This window comes from Schistocerca gregaria, chromosome 8 (assembly GCF_023897955.1).
Source record: "Schistocerca gregaria isolate iqSchGreg1 chromosome 8, iqSchGreg1.2, whole genome shotgun sequence".
Lineage (NCBI taxonomy): Eukaryota > Metazoa > Arthropoda > Insecta > Orthoptera > Acrididae > Schistocerca > Schistocerca gregaria.
The window spans coordinates 392440984-392459787 of record NC_064927.1 but is presented as its reverse complement, the minus strand read 5'-3'; the positions used below and the strand labels follow the sequence as shown (position 1 = coordinate 392459787).

The following is an 18804-nucleotide window of genomic DNA, read 5'->3' as shown; positions in this document are numbered from 1 at the left end:
GCAGAAATTCTTGGACTTTAGAAAATTTGTATTGTTGACACTTTACATGAATGAGAAGATGATGAAAGAGTAGTAAGACATGGATTATAAATAGGCTAAAAGTGCCAAAGGGTAAGTTTCCATTTTCAAAACTGCAATCCTTTGCACTGGGATGAAACACACAAATGGTTCAAATTGCAGAACATGGATTCTTGTAGTTTCCATGGCGTAAGACATAAAATGCAGCTTGGCATTTTACATGTGCTTGCTTTATGATTTTCTGAAACAGGTTTTCCTTAATACAACAAAAGAGAGTAAAATATTTAAGGAAATAAGGCAAGTCAGGAATTAAACTAAAAATTTCACCCATAATACTAAATATAAGACAATTCAATGATAGTGTGTACAGAGAGAATCAGCAGTGAAATGCTAACAATAAATGAGATATTGAAAATCAGTAACTAACAAGAAACAGAGAGTACTCAACAAATCAAAGGTAAGACCGAAAATAGATGCATAAGTGACACAAAAATCCACTTCATGAAAGGCAAAAAGGGAGGGTAGGCATGAGGATCTGAAACATTAGCAAAAGAATTGGTTAAAGAGCAACAAGAGGTGTAAGAAGGCAGATAGTGCTAATAGAACATTCCCAGTTTGTGATCAGTTAAAAGTGGAAACGGAAAGGCAATGGTGTAGTACAGACATGCCACACATCCACAGTGAAAATAAAAAAAAACCTTCAATGAAATAGCCACAAGATCAAAAACAAAGCACACTAGTGAAAAAGTGCTTAAACCAGCTAACTGACACAAATGTTCTTACTGTGAACATTTCACATTCTCCTGATTTAACACCTTGGTCATGCACAAGCTGTGAAATCAGTACTGCAAACGAGCATATTGTAGAAAAATATGTAATTACTTTAAAAATAATGAACTTATGGACTTAAGGTGCTTAAAACAATGAAACCATTTCTGCTAATAGACTTCATTTCAATGTGTTAGAAGAGAAGCTCCTAGCCAAAAAATATTTACATGTGTTGGGTAAATGAGTTGCAGACGGTAAAACTGACAGGCCAACGCAAATTACAAAGTATTTTAAAATAAAAACAGCTGTGTCGAAGGAAGGTAAGAAACTGAAACTTCATAAAAGCAATTTGTAAATCAAACACACACATATTGTAAACCGGTTAAAACCAAAGATAACAGAGACAAAGAGGGAAGAGCAATTAAAACATACAAATATCAATGTATCTATCAAGCAATCACAAATTACAAGCTGGTCTCACCTGATAAGAAGAGGCAAAGGAGGCAGTTCAACAAACCTTCACAAGTAAACACAGGTGGAAATCACTTATGTGAACAACACAGAGGATTTTCTGGTACCTTGTACCATCCAAATGAGTGGAACTACAGATTATGCTTTCAAAGTACAATCCACAATATTAAGTTGTCAACAGGAAAATTTCATATTCTGTACACTGGTAACAAGAAACAAGAAGAAGAAGAAGAACTCCTAAGCAAAATATTCAGCCAGACATGTTATGTATCAGTGAGCGTAAGATAAATGAAAGTCAGATAGGTAATCTGACAAGCACTGAGTTGTCAACAGATGCACACAAAAGAAAGAAAACTTGTTAGCTTCTGGAGTTTATCCTTTCATGAGCTACAGTAAAATACACCTACAGTAAAATACACACACACATGCATACATCCACCTGTGCCCCCGCGTAGTGCCGGCTGGACTATATCTTATACAATTACTTCTGTAGATTCAAACATAAACATGGAAGACTTCTGCATATCGGGTGTGAAAAATCTATACGAAATATTACAATGTTTGGAGGAGGTAAAAATAAACATTTTTTTCTCAGTGACAAACATGTTACAGATGAAACATATTACCACTAGGATCCATAAAAGTTTTGATGCTAGAGATGTTCAGAAATTGCATTCAGATCAATCGTATGATGAGTACTGTTTTAGAGAATTTGCTGACTACCTATGGATTTCTTTTGTGTGGAGGCAGATGAAGCATATGGTATACAAAACTTTGACAGATACTGCAGAAGAGTTGGTTCCCCATTTGGCTGAAGCTGCAAAGATTATTCATGAAAGACTTTGTTGTTTTGAGCTTGTCAGACAAACATTAGCAAGCAGATGCCAGTTGTGCGTTAATGTAAAAGGGTGATAGTTTGAGAAACATCTCTAAAACAATGTTTATCACATGGCTGCTTGAACAACACCTCTGAACATCACTATCATCAAAACCTTCATGGTACTCTACAGGGAAATGTTGCAATTGTGGCATTTTTGTCACATAGAAAGAGACCTTTTTTTTCATTGGGTTTGATTACATGGAATAATTGTCCACCAGGACTGTGATGTTGAAAGGGTGCAGGAATTTTCAGACTTAAAATTCTGAAATATGTGTGAATTTATCACACTAAAATTCTGCTCCCTTTATGATGTCTAAAATAAGTAAACACATAGATTCATAGCTTTATTTCTGGGGTTGATTCCTGTCATATGATGTTATTCTAACAAATCATGTTTCAGGCATCTATTGTAGATATTTGTCTGTGTGTGGTCTACAGGCAGTGTTGGAATGCAGAACTGATGTGAGGTCAGAGCAAGTGTAGTGAAATCACACCATCAGTTGCACCTCCAAGGAATATGTCAGAAGATTCCTTGAACCGGTATGAACAATGCTGTAGAAGTGATCATCAGACTCTGATGTATATTTTTTGGCGTCTCTTGTCTAAAGACTCTGGATCGAGTCTTCTTCTGGTGGTCTCAAGAGGCACTTTATGTTGTGTAACTGAGTCTGTAACTAAAGTAATTTGTCAACGAGAACTCCAGTCTCTCAATTTAAGTAGAACGAGTACGTAATGGCTTTATGTGGTGTACTGTGGTTTGGGAACTGTATGAGAGTAATGCACAATTGTCATGGTCAGAGTAATGCATGATTGTCAAGGTCTCAGATTAAAGCAATATCACCAACATAAATTCACATGCCACCCCCACTATGTAATGCAGGACAGAAAGAAGGTCTTCAAGGTCACAATATCATCTGTATTTTATTGCAGACCTAAATTTCAGCTAACAGTGCAGCTATCATCAGTGTGTTACAGGTAGTCATGTAGACTGAGCATAATTATAACAACACATATTACAGTATAACTTTGACATGTACAAGCATCAGTCAAAACAAATAAATAAATTTAAAAAAAAAACTCTTCCACGAGTTTTTTACACGATGCTTGTACATGCCAAAGTTATATTGCAATGTGTGTTTTATAACTATGGTGAGTTTACATGACTGCTTGTAATGTACTGATGACAGCTGTTCTGTTAGCTCTAATCTAGATAAAAGACAGATGATACCGTGATCAGTGCTGACCTGCTTTCTGTACTGAGTTTCTTTTTATCTACATCTACATCTGTACACTGCAAATCACTGTGAAGTGCATGGCAGAGAGTATGTCCCATAGTACAAGTTACTAGGATTTCTTCCTGTTCCATTCATATAATGGAGCATGTGAAGAATGATTGTTTGATTGCCCCTTTACATGCTGTAATTATTCTAATTTTATCACCATGATCTCTACGCGAGTGATACATAGAAGGTTTTAACGTATTCCTGATCATTAAAAACCAGTTCTGGAAACTTTGATAGTAGACTTTCCTTGGATAGTTTACATCATCTTTAAGAGTCTAACAATTCAGTTCTTTCAACACCTCAGTGACAGTCTCCCATGGGGCAAATAATACTGTGACCATTAGTGCTGTCCTTTTCTGTATACATTCAATATCCCCTGTTAGTCTTATTTGATATGGCCCCCACACACTTGAGCAATATTTTAGAATCAATCACACAAGTCATTTGTAGGCACTCTCCTTTGTAGACTGGTTTCACTTCCCTGGTAGTCTACCAATGAACCCCAGTCTGGCAGTTACTTTACCTATAACTGAGACTACATGGTCGTTCCACTTCATATGCCTACAAACTGTTACACCCAGGTGTTTGTATCAGTTGGCTGATTTCAACAGCAACTCGTTGATATTATAGTCATTGTTTTGTGAAGGGCACAATTTTACATTCCTGAACATTTAAAGCAAGTTGCCAGTCTTTGCACCACTTTGAAATCTTATTAAGATCTGACTGAATATTTATGCAGATTATTTCAGACAATGCTTCATTATAGATGACTACGTCATCTGCAGAAAGTCTGAGGTTACTATTAGTACTGTTTACAAGATCGTTAACATACAACATGAACAGCAAGGGGTCCAACACACTTCCCTGGGGCACATCCGAAGTTAATTCTACACCTGACAATGACTCTCCATTCAAGATAACATGCTGTGTCCTCCCTAACAAAAAGTCCTCAATGCAGCCACAAACTTCACTTGATCATACTTTTGATCATAAGTGTAGGTATGGCACTGAGTCAAATGCTTTTTGGAAATCGAGAAATGCTGGTTCTATCTAGCTGCCTTGATCCAAAGCTGATCTGAGAAAAGTGTGAGTTGTGTTTCACATGATTGATGTTTTCTAAATCCATGCTGGTTGGCATGGAATACCTCATGTTTGAGCTCTAAATTTTTTCTAAGATTATACAATAAATCAATGTCAAGGCTATTGGACAGTAGTCTTGTGGGTCACTTCCACTACCCTTCTCATAGCTGGGTTGACCTGTGATTTTTCCAAGAACTGAGCACAGTTTTTTGTTCGAGGGATCTATAATACATTGTTTTAGAAGATAGGCTAACTCAGCTGCAATGTCAGCATAGGATCTGATAGGAATTCCATCAGGCCCTAGAGCTCTGTTCAGTTGTAACAGTTTCAGCTTTTTCTCAGCACCACTGACACTAATAGTTATTTCCTTCATCTTTTCAGTGGTATGAGGATCAAATTGGGGCAATTCTTCTGGAGTTTCCTTGAAAATGGCATTAAGAATTTCAGCTTTTCCTTTGCTACCCTCAATTTCAGGTCCTGTCTCACTTGCAAGGGATTAGACACTAACTTTGGTGCCACTAACAGTCTTTATGTATGACTAGAATGTCTTTGGGTTGTGTGAAAGATTATCTGACAATATTCTGTTATGGCAGTCACTGGGGCTTCATGCTTTGCTCTCTTGAGAGCCGAACACATTTCATTCAGCATCTCTCTATTTATAGCCCTATGCTTTGTTTTATACTTATTATGCACTAATCTCTGATTCTTTAGAAGTTTCTTTACAGTCACTGTATACAGTGTGGGTTTCCTCCCATTATAAATTGCTCTACTGGATACACATTTATCCAGTGCATGGTTTTCTATAATTTGAGCCAGAGTTCCTCTAAATGCTTCTTCCCTGTGCTCAAAAATTTCAAGTCCCTCATTGAGATATGACACTATTATTTTTTATTTAGTTTACTAAACCTATATATCTTTCTGCTTGTTTTAGTAGTCCTTTGTACTCTGGTAATAATTGTTGCCACAACCATATTACTGTCAGTGATACCAGCTTTGATGTGGACTTTCTCAAAGAGGTAAGGTCTGTTTTTTGCCATTAGATCCATAATATTTCTACCATGAGTAAGGTTCTCAACTGTCTGTTCTAAGTAGTTTTCAGAGAAGTCATTCAATAATGTTTCACAATATGTCTTGTCACACCCACTACTGTAACTTTCCCAGTTGACTCTTGGATGATTAAAGTCTCTACCGATGATTACAATATGATTGGGGAACTTGCATTCAAGTGAACTGAGGTTTTCTCTGAAGTTTTTGGTTACATCAGGAGATGAGTCTGGTGGGCAACAGAAGGATCTGATTATCATTTTATGCCCATCCCTGATAGACAGTCTTGCACACACAATCTCACATGCTGCTTCAATTTCTCTCTCATTGGCTCTGAGTTTCTTATCTACTGTGACAAATAAATCACTTTCATTTCCAGTTTGCCTATCCTTTCTATACACACTTAAATTTCCCCCCAAAAAACTCGCTGGTATCAATTTCAGGTTTCAACCAGCTTTCTGTATCTAGCATCTTGTGAGCTTCTCTGCTTTTCAGGAGTATTTCAAACTCTGGAACTTTGTTGTGAATGCTTCAGCACTTAACCGTTAGAATTTTCATACTCTCACCTGAGGATGGCATTTGTTGTGATCTTACATTGATACTTCTTGGTTTCCTACAGCTGTTGTTATCTGATTGGCTGGAGATTTGCCTAATCTAAAAAATCCTTGTGTGCAACCCACACACAGTCAGTTATCTGAGTAGCAGTCTCTGATGTGTAGTACACACCTGACCCATTTAGAGGGCTCTACATTTCTCAGCCCTCAGTCCTGGTTTGTCTCAGAACCTCCAAAGTCTCTGGTTCAGTCCTTCCACTCGACTCAGAACCAAGGGGCCATGATCAGTTCCGGGGGAAATGCTGCAAATTGTGAGCTTTGTTGGTACTCCATGTGCAAGGCTGGCCTTCTTAACCTTCTCTGCCAATCACTGGAATGATCACAGTATGATGTCAGGGCCCAGATGGTAGGTGTCATTTGTTCCAGTTTGTTCCATGATCTGCAGTTGGTTTCACCCTTTTCCCTCAATTGCTGTTGGAATATCCTCTTCAACATGTTGAATGAGGCCACCAGGCATACACAGAGTGCACCTGGTGCCCTTTCCTGTCCCTTGCTGCCATTTCCCTCAGGTTTACCATCATTTGCCATACATCTGAACAGCCAACATTTAATAGATCTCTACCTTTTTGGGTTTTCCTCGTCTTTACATTGGACAAAACAGGTTTCCCTAACACAGGTGAAGTGAGTCCTACTGGTTCTTTTTCAGTTTCAGTGAAAGACAGCACTTCAAACTTGTTGGTTAGTGGTATTAGTACAACACCCTGAGTCTTCCTTGGGTCTGGCCACACTGTACAGGATGTCAAGTTCTACCATTTAAATGCCACTCACTGTCAAGTGGATGAGTAATGATGGATGCTGTACTTTCTGCAGAGGAGAAAGGACCCACAGGAGTGGGTAGTGCTTGAGGTACCTTTGGTACCAGTGCTTCAGGTACATGGCTCTTGCGACCTCTTTCAACACAGAACAGCTGCCTTGTTGTTTGACAGTAGGTAGCACCATTTTCAGATGCTTACGAATGCCAACCAACTCACTCTATGTTCAAGAACAGCATTCACAGTGAGAATACATTTTACCTTGTGCAATGTATTACAGGACAGTGAACAAAAATCATTAAATTAAGCCTGCTCACTACCTTTTAATATTACTACTTTCCTAAAACATTTTGACGTTAATTTTGGTGGTTAGCAAATTCAAAAACAGAGCTAATTTTCAATAAATGTAGATATTATAAAGGACAAGTCCTCTTTAAGGGAAAATAGATGCAATACAATATGATAGTTAGAATATCTGCTACAGTAATGAAATCACAAATGCCAATTTTCTACAAATTAGGTTATGGATGGATATGTGTGTGTGTGTGTGTGTGTGTGTGTGTGTGTGTGTGTGTGTGTGTGTGTGTGCGAGTGTACACCTGTCCTTTTTTTCCCCTAAGGGAAGTCTTTCCGCTCCCGGGATTGGAATGACTCCCTACCCTCTCCCTTAAAACCCACATCCTTTCGTCTTTCCCTCTCCTTCCTGAAGAAGCAACCATCGGTTGCGAAAGCTAGTAATTCTGTGTGTGTGTTTGTGTGTTTTGTTCATGTGCCTGTCTGCCAGCGCTTTCCCGCTTGGTAAGTCTTGGAATCTTTGTTTTTAATATATTTATTTATTTAGTTTTTTTGAATGGAGTCTTCAATATGATGGCTTTTGCAAATGTCAAGTACAGTTACAAACATAAAATACATTTAGATCTTAGCCTAACAGTTGGTAATTAAACAGTAAATTGATGCTTGTCAAAATACAGTACATCTTACACATATTAATACAGCCATTTTTTTTATTATACATTATTTTACAGCTCTTAAACTTAACCATTTAAAATTCATTGAGTGAATAGAGACACTTTTCAACTAAGAATTCTTTTAGTTTCGATTTGAATTGCTTTTTATTACTGTTTCTCATGGACTCTGCCAGTTTACTATACCATATCAGTCCATTAGTATATGGGCTGTGCTCCATCATTTTTAATCTTGTTCTTTGTCAGTAATAGTTGTCTTTGGACCTGGTGTTGTGGTCAACTATATCACTACATTTAGTTACTTCAGTTTTCTGTGAGACAAAAAAGTAATTAAATTATAAAGATACAAAGGGTACTTGTGTTGTCTGAAAACATCACGGCAAGAGTCTTTATAGCCTAATCCATGTGTAATCCGTAACCTTCTTTTCTGTAGCAATAGTACTCTGTTAAGGTGAATGTCTGCAGCGCAACCCCATATTTCTATACAGTAGCTAAGATGGCGATAGAGTATCCCGTAACACACAGTTTTAAGTGTATGGGTGATTCGTCAACTTTCAGACAAATTGATGTGTTCATTACTGTGTGTGTGTGTGTGTGTGTGTGTGTGTGTGTGTGTGTGTGTGTGTGTGTGTGTGTGTGTGTGTGTAATATGGTCATAAGATGTATAAAAGTGTCGAGTATATCTTTGAAAAGGTTTTATATTCAGTATCTACTTATGTTACAATGTGCTCGATTGTTTAACTGATTTTGCTACATTAATTTGTAACTGATAAGATGATATGGGTAATTCTAAGTAAAATGGTCTAGTTTTAGAGATGTTCCCAAATCAGCTAACTCAGCTTTTGTTCAGATTTGGTGTGCAGGCTCACTAAATGACCAAAAGAAGATTTATAAATTTCTAGCTTCCAAATTTTCATACTTTGTGGATGGTGGCCTCTTAATTGAAGGATGCGCAAATGTCACTGTGATTTTAGCCATATTGGGAGTGCTGATAATTCAGTGGATAACTGTGGTAGAGCTGCAAAGCTGGACAAGGTAGATTAATAGTTTGCATTGCGCACATTCTGTAAGTTTCATGTCATTTAGCTCACTATTTTTGCTCCAAGCAGCACTCAGAGTTGTCAACAAATTTTGTCATGACAAAGTTTCTTCAAATTTGATGTAGCTTGTCTCTTTATGTAGTTTGTTTACACACCTCCCCTGTTGTAATCTTATTGCTTAGTAGCTTGTTTATAGAATCTGTTGATTTCATTGCTTTTGGGTTCACAGGTTTTGGGATAGACAGGGATGAAATAGCCCGAAAAACAAAATTTGCTGCTAAAGTGAGTGGTTTTAAAAGCCTTGTATCTCAGAAGATATGCCTGACTGCATTTCATTAACTACTATTTGAAAGAGCATATTTTTCTCTGTAAAATTTCAGGTTTCCACAAATGCTTTTTCTTGAGAGTAAAAAATTAGACAGTAAAGTTCTCATGCAAATCATTATTTTTGAGTATCAGGAAACATAGAATTATTTAAAGTAGTAAATGTATCATGTCTTAGGCTGTTAGTAATTATGAAAAGGCTTTTGCGTTGTATTTACTTATTTGCATACAAATAGACAGTAGTTTAACTGTTTTTGTGCAGAACCCTGATCAACAAATGAGTTAATTCTCTGCAAAATCAAGCAGTGCAATTACTTACCCAGGCTCAAGAGTTTTTGTAAGGGGTGAATAGGCTTTTGATGTTATCTTTGTAACAAAACCATCTACTGGCAGCTGCTTAGTTTCAAATGATACCTGATTTGTTTGTATTCCACAGATTCTTCAGGATCAATGTGCTAGTATAAATCAGTAAGGTGTAATTCAAGTGTATTTCTCTAAGGACAACTCTCACACTAATGCAGTAAGAAGGAAGATTAGGGTTTAATGTTCTGTCGACATTGAGGTCATTAGAGATGGAGCACAAGCTCAGACTGTTTCAAGGATGGGGAAGGAAACTGGCCAACCCCTTTGAAAGGAACCATCCTTCATTTTCCTGTTGTCCTCCTAGATGTGAGTCTGGTGTGCTAACCAGTGCACCACCTTGGTGGGTTTGATGCAGCATACAGGCTTTTGATTCAATACCATTGGTTGTCAAACCTTTAGAAATGTACATGCAACTAGCAAACACCAGTTTGGGCAACATTCTGATGAACTGTGCATCCCCTGCCACGCACGCGAACACGCGCATTCACACTCACACTCACACCGCACATGCACACTCACACGGAAACTCTCACAAACAAAGTGGGGGGGGGGGGGGGAGAGAGAGAGAGAGAGAGAGAGAGAGAGAGAGAGAGAGAGAGAGAGAGAGAGAGAGAGAGAGAAAGGGGACCTGAGGAACTAATAGTGAGATTCCATTTTGACCCTAGTCCACAGAATTTAGAAAAGCCAATGTCTTGGCCATGCTTTCATTAAACAATTAACATTTCTTACAAATTGTTTAGCAGCAGATGTTTCTGTTTCTCAGCTTTTATTCCACCAATTCAGACAAAAGCACAATCCTTCATGCCAGAGTAGAGTCTGCTGAATTCATCACCCCCAAAAAATTCCAGTACTCAAATTTACTCCATCAGAAAGATTTTTGCTCTGCTCTTTTCTTGGCATTGCTAACACATTCTTTTCACTTTTCAACTTTCTGTTTTAACTATTCATGTAGAGATACAAAAATCTGCTGTGATTTTTTTAAATAGCCAATTCCTTGATACCAATGTGAGAATCTGAAGTTTCTCAGCATGAGTAGATGTGTGAATTTTCCTCTTAAGTTTTATAACATCTGACCATAATCAGAACAATTCATGTACGCTTCCTGGCTACTGCAAGTCACCAGCATATTGGGTACTTAATAATCTTTGTGTCTGATTAACTGTGCACTTGATTAAGTCTTCTAAATCATGCTTACTGATCCTTTGTATTTTGAGAGAACTCAAACTGCTAATAAACTTATAACATTCTTCCATCTGCACATATTTATCAGATGAAACTAAAGCTGCCAATTTGTTATGGAGTTCCACTTGACAGTTTAAATACAATCTTTGCCCATCTGAACCACACTTGCTGAAATTTTTCAGCTGGTTTGCCTTTTTTCACTAACTTGTATTAAATTTTTCCAGTGTGATGATTTCTCTTTGAAAAAAGATTACAGTATGATCTTTACAGAGATTCAAATTTTGTCAGCAAAATGGTTTTTTCATGTAGACAAATTGTACATCCTTCATTAAAAGTCATGTCAGCATGACTCAGCAGCAGTTCCATTCCTTCAGGAGGAAAATCTTGAACATTTAAGCCTTTTGTTGGAATTATATGTCATGAAAAGACTACTTAAAGCATCCATATTACCAGAAGAATACTTTGGCAGATCTTCACTTGCTGAATCTATCAGGTATTCAAACAACAGTATTAGATCACCTGCTAAAATTAAGTTTTCTTAAATTTTTAAAGTTGAATACTTTTTTTGTATTCTATGGTTCTAAAAACTCAAAAACTTAACAGATTAAGTGTAAGGCTTCATAAATATTCATAGTTCTTATGCAATGTGGATAGAGCAGCAGCAGGAGAAAACACATAAGACATGGAGATGGATGGGCTTTTGGAGCCAGTGGCTCTTTCTTCTAGCAGAAGGATTGAAGGGAAAGGAAGAGGGATGAAAGAAAATAACTGGTGAGGTTTAGATAATGGGAAGAGTTAGGGAAAAGTTGCCCAGAGCCCTGGGTCAGGAGAGATTTACTAGATGGGATCAGAAGAAAAGACTGCTTGTTGATATCTACACTGGAAGAGATTTGAAAAGCTCAGACTTTATAAGAGGGAAATAAGGTAATAAGCAAGACAGAGAATACTGAAAAAAACCTCATGAAAGGTCCAGTAAGAACAGAAAGAAGACAGGTGAGGGGAGTGGGGAAAAATAGATAGGTCAGAAAATTAAAAATGTGGAATATAAAAGGAAAGTTGGTAGTGAGAACCACACACATGTAAAGCCAGCTCCCACTGCTGTGTTCTGAGTAGTGTTAGGAGAAAGAATCCAAAAGACACAAGTGGTGAGGGAGGCACCAATGCCACAACTGTCATTTATAGAGCAAGCTCTGCAACAGGATATTATGTGTTGCCCGTATACACCCTCTGCCTATGCCCATTCATCCTAACTGATAACTTTGTGGTATTCATAGCAATGTAGGAGCCAAACAGTATTTATACAAAAGCTGGCTTTCCCTTTGACGATATATACTTGTATATTTTACAAGTTACAGAGCTGGTGTACATCATGGTAGGAGAGTGCACAGGGCAAGTCTTACAGTGTGTGTATCACAGGGGTAGGAGCAATATGGTAGGTGTAGAAGGAGCATAGAGTTTGATCAGGACATTTGAAAGATTGGGAGGGTGGGCAGATGATGAACAGCTATTCTAGGTGTGGTGGGCAAAAAGTCAGTCAGAATGGACCTTATTTTAGAGCATGATCTTAGGAATTCATAGTCCTGATGACGTAGCTGATTGGTTGATCTGGAAGGCTATACTTAGTACAAAGTGCTAAAAGAAGGGGACATTCCACCAATATATGGGATACTGTCAGTCTGACTTCACAGCCACATTGTAGGGTTAGCTCATAAAGCAAGGGAAAACAATGGGTGAGTCTAGTGCAACTGATGCATAGACGATATGACAGTGGACTTCTTCGGAGAAGATTGGAAGGAAGAGTGCCAAACTTTGGTAGTCTCCTTGACTGTGCAGAGTTCATTACTGAGAGCACTCGTGCACCAAAAGATGCTATACAGGAGACTAAAACACAAGTAAAATGACTTACATAAAATATGGGTGAGCTAGTCACCTCATGAACATATTAAAACTACCCCCCAAAATCTTGATAAAAATGTTGAACAATTCACAAAACTTTAAAAATTAAACCACATTTATTTGATCATTACCTATAATAGACTGCAGATCCATTGGCAAGTAACTGTGGCCCGCTGGTCGGAAAATAAAATGCAGTCTAATAAAACGTAGTGCACAGTGAACTGTATGCCACAAGCACCAAGCATCGGAGCATCCTCTTGCTGGACCAAGAAGCCATGCTTCGTAGGGATGTGGCCTATACTAAAGCGAGTGATGAGGACTTCATCCCATTGATGTGGCTGGAAGGAGGTAAGCCATGGCCTTGTTGTGGGCTTTGACATGGACCTTATTGTCGATTATTTCCAGCCATTCATCCTTCTACTGACACAAGACTCTGTAGCTCAACAGTGAGGTCATAGCATGTAGAAGGATGGCACACTGAAATACCTGAGGATCACGACACACTTCCTTGGCTACTAGATCTGCACTTTCATTTCCCACAATTCCCAGGTACCCAGCAGAAAGACACCTCCTTGTTCAGCTGTTGTAGCTGGATGAGGCTATCCTGGATAGTCTGGACTACTTTATCTGCTGGGCACAAAAGTTTCTGAGAGTGAAGGGCACTCAGAGAATCAGAGCAGACAAGAAATTTAGCACTTGGAGAAAGTCTCATCTGCTCCAGTGCCTGCAAGACAATTCTGCATCAAAGATAGTTAAGGCTTGAGGCAGTCAGACCTTGAGTACACGATCTAGGAAAACAACAGAGTGCCAATAGAATCCCTCTGTTTCGACCCATCCATAAAAACAGCAATACAGTCATGGTGCTCTGATAAAATGTCAGAAAATATCACATTAAAATCTGAAGCAGGAGTGCTATCTCTCCTGTACTGCACCAAATCTAAAATCACTCTGGGCCTCTCCAGTAACCAGGCCAGATAGTTAAAACCCTGGATTTGGGGTCAAACTGGCTCCACACCAAGTGACTCTAACACACACTGCATTCGGATCCCAAATGGTATTGTGGCTCATGGACTGTTGGAAAAAAGGCACTTCAGAGGTGGACAAGTAACATTACAGTGTTTAGGTGAAGGTGGGGAACTTATGAAGTCAGAGCTGAAAGTAACTTATGAAGTCAGAGGTGAGAGAAATTCACAAGCCTGATGCACCATGAGGAGCTGGTGCTGGATGGTAAATGGCGGTTCTTCAGCCTCAGCACAGACTGGTTATGGAACTGGTCCAACAAGCACCCATGGCCAACCAAATCCCCTCATGGTGGACAGTGTCAATGATCCACAAATAAGAGAGCCTCATTGACCCATACACCATGCACCAGTGTTCTAGCTGTAACTGCACGAAAGCCCCATAAAATTGGAGGAGGCGTACACTATCTGCTCCCCAAGACCTGACCTGTGGCTAAGACTCTTCGATATATTCAGGCCTCGAGCATTCTGGCTTTCAGGTCCGTCAGGTGCGGCAACCACAGCAATCTTGAGTCAAAAATGAGGCCTAGAAACCTCATTGAGTCGCTAAAATGTAGGATGGTGTCCCTTGTATGGCAAGGCAGGCAAATTAAAAATAGGACAACAGCAATTAAAATGAACATACATGCACACTTATCCACAGAAAATTGAAAACCAGTCCCTCTAACCACCACACTGTAAGCTGCAACTGGTGGCTCACTGTTGCAGCACTGGAGGAGCAACAGAAAACAACAAAATCATCCACAAATAAGGATCACTATTCAGGACTCCTTACTGTAGATGTGATACTGTTTGTGGCTGGCAAAGAGGGTATCACTTAAAACACTGCCCTGAGTCACACCATTCTCCTGTTCAAATTGATCTGACAGCAAGTCACCAACTCAGATCCTAAAAAACTGGTGAGACAAGAAAGACCATATCAAGATAGGGAGATGGCCACGAAAGTGTGAGAATACTGTGTCTCCAAGTAGCATCATAAGCCTTACTGATATCAAAGAATATATCAATACAGTGATGGTTGCACGGGAAAGACTGCTGAATAGCTGCCTCTAGCAGGGTCTGGCTGTTGACAGTGGACCAAAATCTCTGGAATCCAACTGAGAGGGGTTAAGGAGTAGTCTGGTCTCTAACACCCAGACCAGTCGACACTTAACCATTTGCTCCAGGATCTTTCCCACACAGCTCATTAATGCAATATTCCGGTAACTACTGGCACATGTGAGGTCCTTTCCTCGTTTCAGAAGATGTATCAACATTGACTCTCTCCATGGGTTGGGGAAGGTACTGTATAAGGAGAATTTCCTTTGATGTTGTGACCAAATGTCTGAGCATGCAGTACCAGATTTGGTTGTGACTGGGTGCAGTATCACGAGTCTCAGAAAGAGCTTCCACATGGAGGAAGGGTAGTTTTAAGTCTCTGAATTGTTGTATCTAAAGTCCAATTTTCTCCTGTCTGCAGTCACATGTTAGTGATTAAATGCTGGATCTTGGCTGACATTGGCAGTAGTTTGTGCAACATTCTCTACCAGCAAATGAGCGATGTCTCTGGGAGCTGTTTGGAGACTTCCCTGTTTCAGTCCTGTTTCAGTCTGCTGCTGTTGGTAAGCGACTGTGTTTACCAGAAATCCTCCTGATGGCTTCCCACACTGGCGCAGAACAAGTGGAATGGTTGATGCAGTCCAGGAGTGTTGCCATGAACTTTTCTTGTTCTCCTTGATTACACATTGAACCTTGACCCTCATGACTCAAAAGGCTATGGAGTTGTCTGTTGTAGGGCAGCATTTAAATTATTGAAGAGCCGCACACCTGTCCCGGATGGCTGAATGGCACTCAACTGTCCACCAAGGTACAGTCCGCCCCTTAAGAAGACCTGAGGACTTTGGGATGGATAAATCAGTGGCATGATACATCACTCATGTCATGTGGGCCACCATTTCAAGGACGCTGTTGCAAACACAGCCCTGTGGGTGAATGGCATTCAGTTAGCCCTCCTGACCATCCATGTTGGTGACTTTACTTCAGGTAGTGCCCCATTCACAGAATCTACTATGGTGGGAGAGCAGAAAGAGAGGTCAGTGGCTGAGAATGACCCAGCAGCAGTGTAGAAATGAGTGTGAGTGCCTGTGTTGAGGATGCACAGCTTGTGAGACATCACGAGGGTTTCCAAAACCCAACCCCAAGGGCAACAAGTCCACTAAAGAGACAGCTTACACTACACTCGTTCGTCCTCTGTTAGAATATTGCTGCGCGGTGTGGGATACTTACCAGGTGGGATTGACAGAGGACATCGAGAGGGTGCAAAAAATGGCAGCTCATTTTGTATTATCACGTAATAGGGGAGAGAGTGTGGCAGATATGATACGCAAATTGGGATGGAAGTCATTACAGAAAAAGACGTTTTTCGTCGCGGCGAGATCTTTTTACGAAATTTCAGTCACCAACTTTCTCTTCCGAATGCGAAAATATTTTGTTGAGCCCAACCTACATAGGTAGGAATGATCATCAAAATAAAATATGAGAAATCAGAGCTCGAACAGAAAGGTTTAGGTGTTCGTTTTTCCCGCGCTCTGTTAGGGAGTGGAATGGTAGAGAGATAGTATTATTGTGGTTCGACGAACCCTCTGCCAAGCACTTAAATGTGAATTGCAGAGTAGTCATGTAGATGTAGATGTAAATGTAGATTTAGATGAAACATTGGTGAGTGGTCATCACGGAAATGCGTTTCTTGAAGAGCAAGATCGAACACAAAATAAGAGGAAACAAGCTGCTGTATTTCCATTAGGTGACTGTAATATCTTTTGCAGTTCCACTGGATTGTCATGTGATGAGAGTCCAGTTTCCCATAAAGAAGCCAAGGGGATGTCATATCACTGGATCACTGGTGGTCACCAATGAGGATAAGGTGACATCCATAAAAACTGGGTCTGATCCAGAATGAGCAGGAGGGGGCAAAGCCTCGGACTTGTGCACTTCTTCTTCTCCCTTGGAGGGAGGGAGAAGGAAATAGGTGACAGTGGTGTATCGATCAGACAGAGAGCAAATGGCTTTGAGGCTCTCAGAGTGGGGGCCCCTCATCCAATCTGAGGTTGCGGACTTCCTATCTTGAGAACACTGGGGAGGGGTATTCTGAGAGTAAACCCCATCCCTACCAGGAGCCAGAGAAGAGGATTTCTTCTCTGGTTGAGGAGGAGGAGTGGTTCCTTGAGGGGAAGGGATGGGAGCTGCCAGGGGAGGGGGGGGGAGGAGGCTGAAGGGGGCAAGGATGGGGATAAGGAAGAAAGGGGAGGAGGAGAAGACATAACTTAGGCAAAGTTAGATGAGAAATTCACAGGGTGAAGACTACCAAACTTCTTCCAGGGCCAGGGGAACTGCAGAAGGGGTTTTGCCCCAAGCCAGCAGGCCTGGCCCTCCTCCCAGGGGTACCCAAGGGGGGAAAGACCAGGAAGGCAGAAGCAGAAACTGAGACAGAACAATTCCTAGGAATAGATGTGGCTACAGAAAAATGGCCAGAGAGTTTAACATGTTTCATGTGCCAAAAATCCACCGTGGTGCTATCCACTCTGACCAGAGGCTCAACTTGTTGGCATCACCCAGCTGCAGCAATGACCACTCATTGCCAGCAGTTCTGATGCCCCAAAAAGATAGGCAACCACTCCTAGACTTTCCCGAGGCATCCACAGCGCAGGTACCAGCAGTGTGATCCCTTGATGTCAGGGGGCTCAGCCAGATGGGTATATAACAGCCCCACCACACAGTCTGGCTACTGAGACGGTGGCCTAGCAAGGATGTGAAGGGGCTATAGTGGGGAGGGAGGCGAAGGGGGGAAAGGGAGAGAGGAGGAGGAGGAGGAGGAGGAGGAGGAGGAGGAGAAGGAGGAGGAGGAGGAGGAGTGGGGAAAGGAACCTATGCCAAAGATAGTAGGGAGGGAGTTTTCCCCATATGGCTCACACTACAGGTTTCAAATTTGGAGGAGGTCAAACCTCTAAGGGGGACCAAAAAAGAAAAGCCAAATAGGAGAATGAAAAGCAAACAAACCGAAAAGGCAAGACAAAACCAAGTCAGGAGGATAGCCAGGCCTACATAAATAAGAACACCAAGAGAGGCAAAGGGAATGATGGCATATTGCTGTAAAAAGTATGCATCTGAACAAATATGTATGCCCCTAATGGTAAGGCTGCATGGGAGGGAATGTTTACTAGAAAAGGATGGCAAATCTCAATTTGTTTGTAGCTTTAAAGTGAACAGAAGTGTGTAGCTGAGGCTTGGTGAGGGTGATGTCAGTATCAAGGAAAGTCAAGTGGCATGAGAATTTCAATAGGACCATGTGAAATTTAACTGAGAGAATATATTTTGAGAGTGTAAAAATTTCAACAGGTAAACCTCACTATGAGTCCATATGGCAAAGATGTATTAATGTATCTAAACCATACAAGGCTCATGGATCCCAGGAGAGCCCCTTCCAGATCCTGGTTCAGATTCACTCATGACATCTTTGCGATCTGGATCAAAGGTGAGGACAGCCTATCCACATTCCTCCAGAACCTCAACAACTTCTCCCCCATTTGCTTCACCTGGTCTTATTCAACTGAACAAACCACCTTCCTAGATGTTGACCTCCACCTCAAAGCAGGCTGCATCAGTATCTCCATCCATATCAAACCTACTAACCACCAGCAATACCTCCACTTCGAAAGCTGCCAATTCCATACCGAGAAGTCCCTTCCGTACAGTCTAGCCGCCCATGGTCGTCGCACCTGCAGTGACGAGCAGTCACGCTCGAAATATACCGAGGGTCTCACTAAAGCTGTCACTGACCGTAATTATCCTCCCAACCTCGTACAAAAACAACTCTCCCATGCCTTATCTTTCCAGTCCTCAATGGCAGAAAGCTTTATTTGTGACAATCTTTTTGTTGTGCATCTCTGTGACTCATCATCTCCACTATATGGTGAGTGGTAACTTTCCTGTTCATAATATTATTAATTTAATTCAAAGTTCTTATATTAGATGTGGAACATTACACACTGGAAAATACAATAACCAAGAATAAATATAATTATTAATATGAGAAAACAATTCTTGTGTCACATATTCTGACAATAGCT

At 40.4% G+C, this 18804-nt stretch overlaps 1 protein-coding gene across 5 annotated transcripts in view; it reads right to left on the bottom strand.

Moving 5' to 3' along the window:
* Positions 1 to 18804, bottom strand: part of LOC126284018 (uncharacterized) — a 205100-nt gene that overhangs the window by 571 nt on the left and 185725 nt on the right. The gene's annotated exons all lie outside the window — the stretch shown is intronic.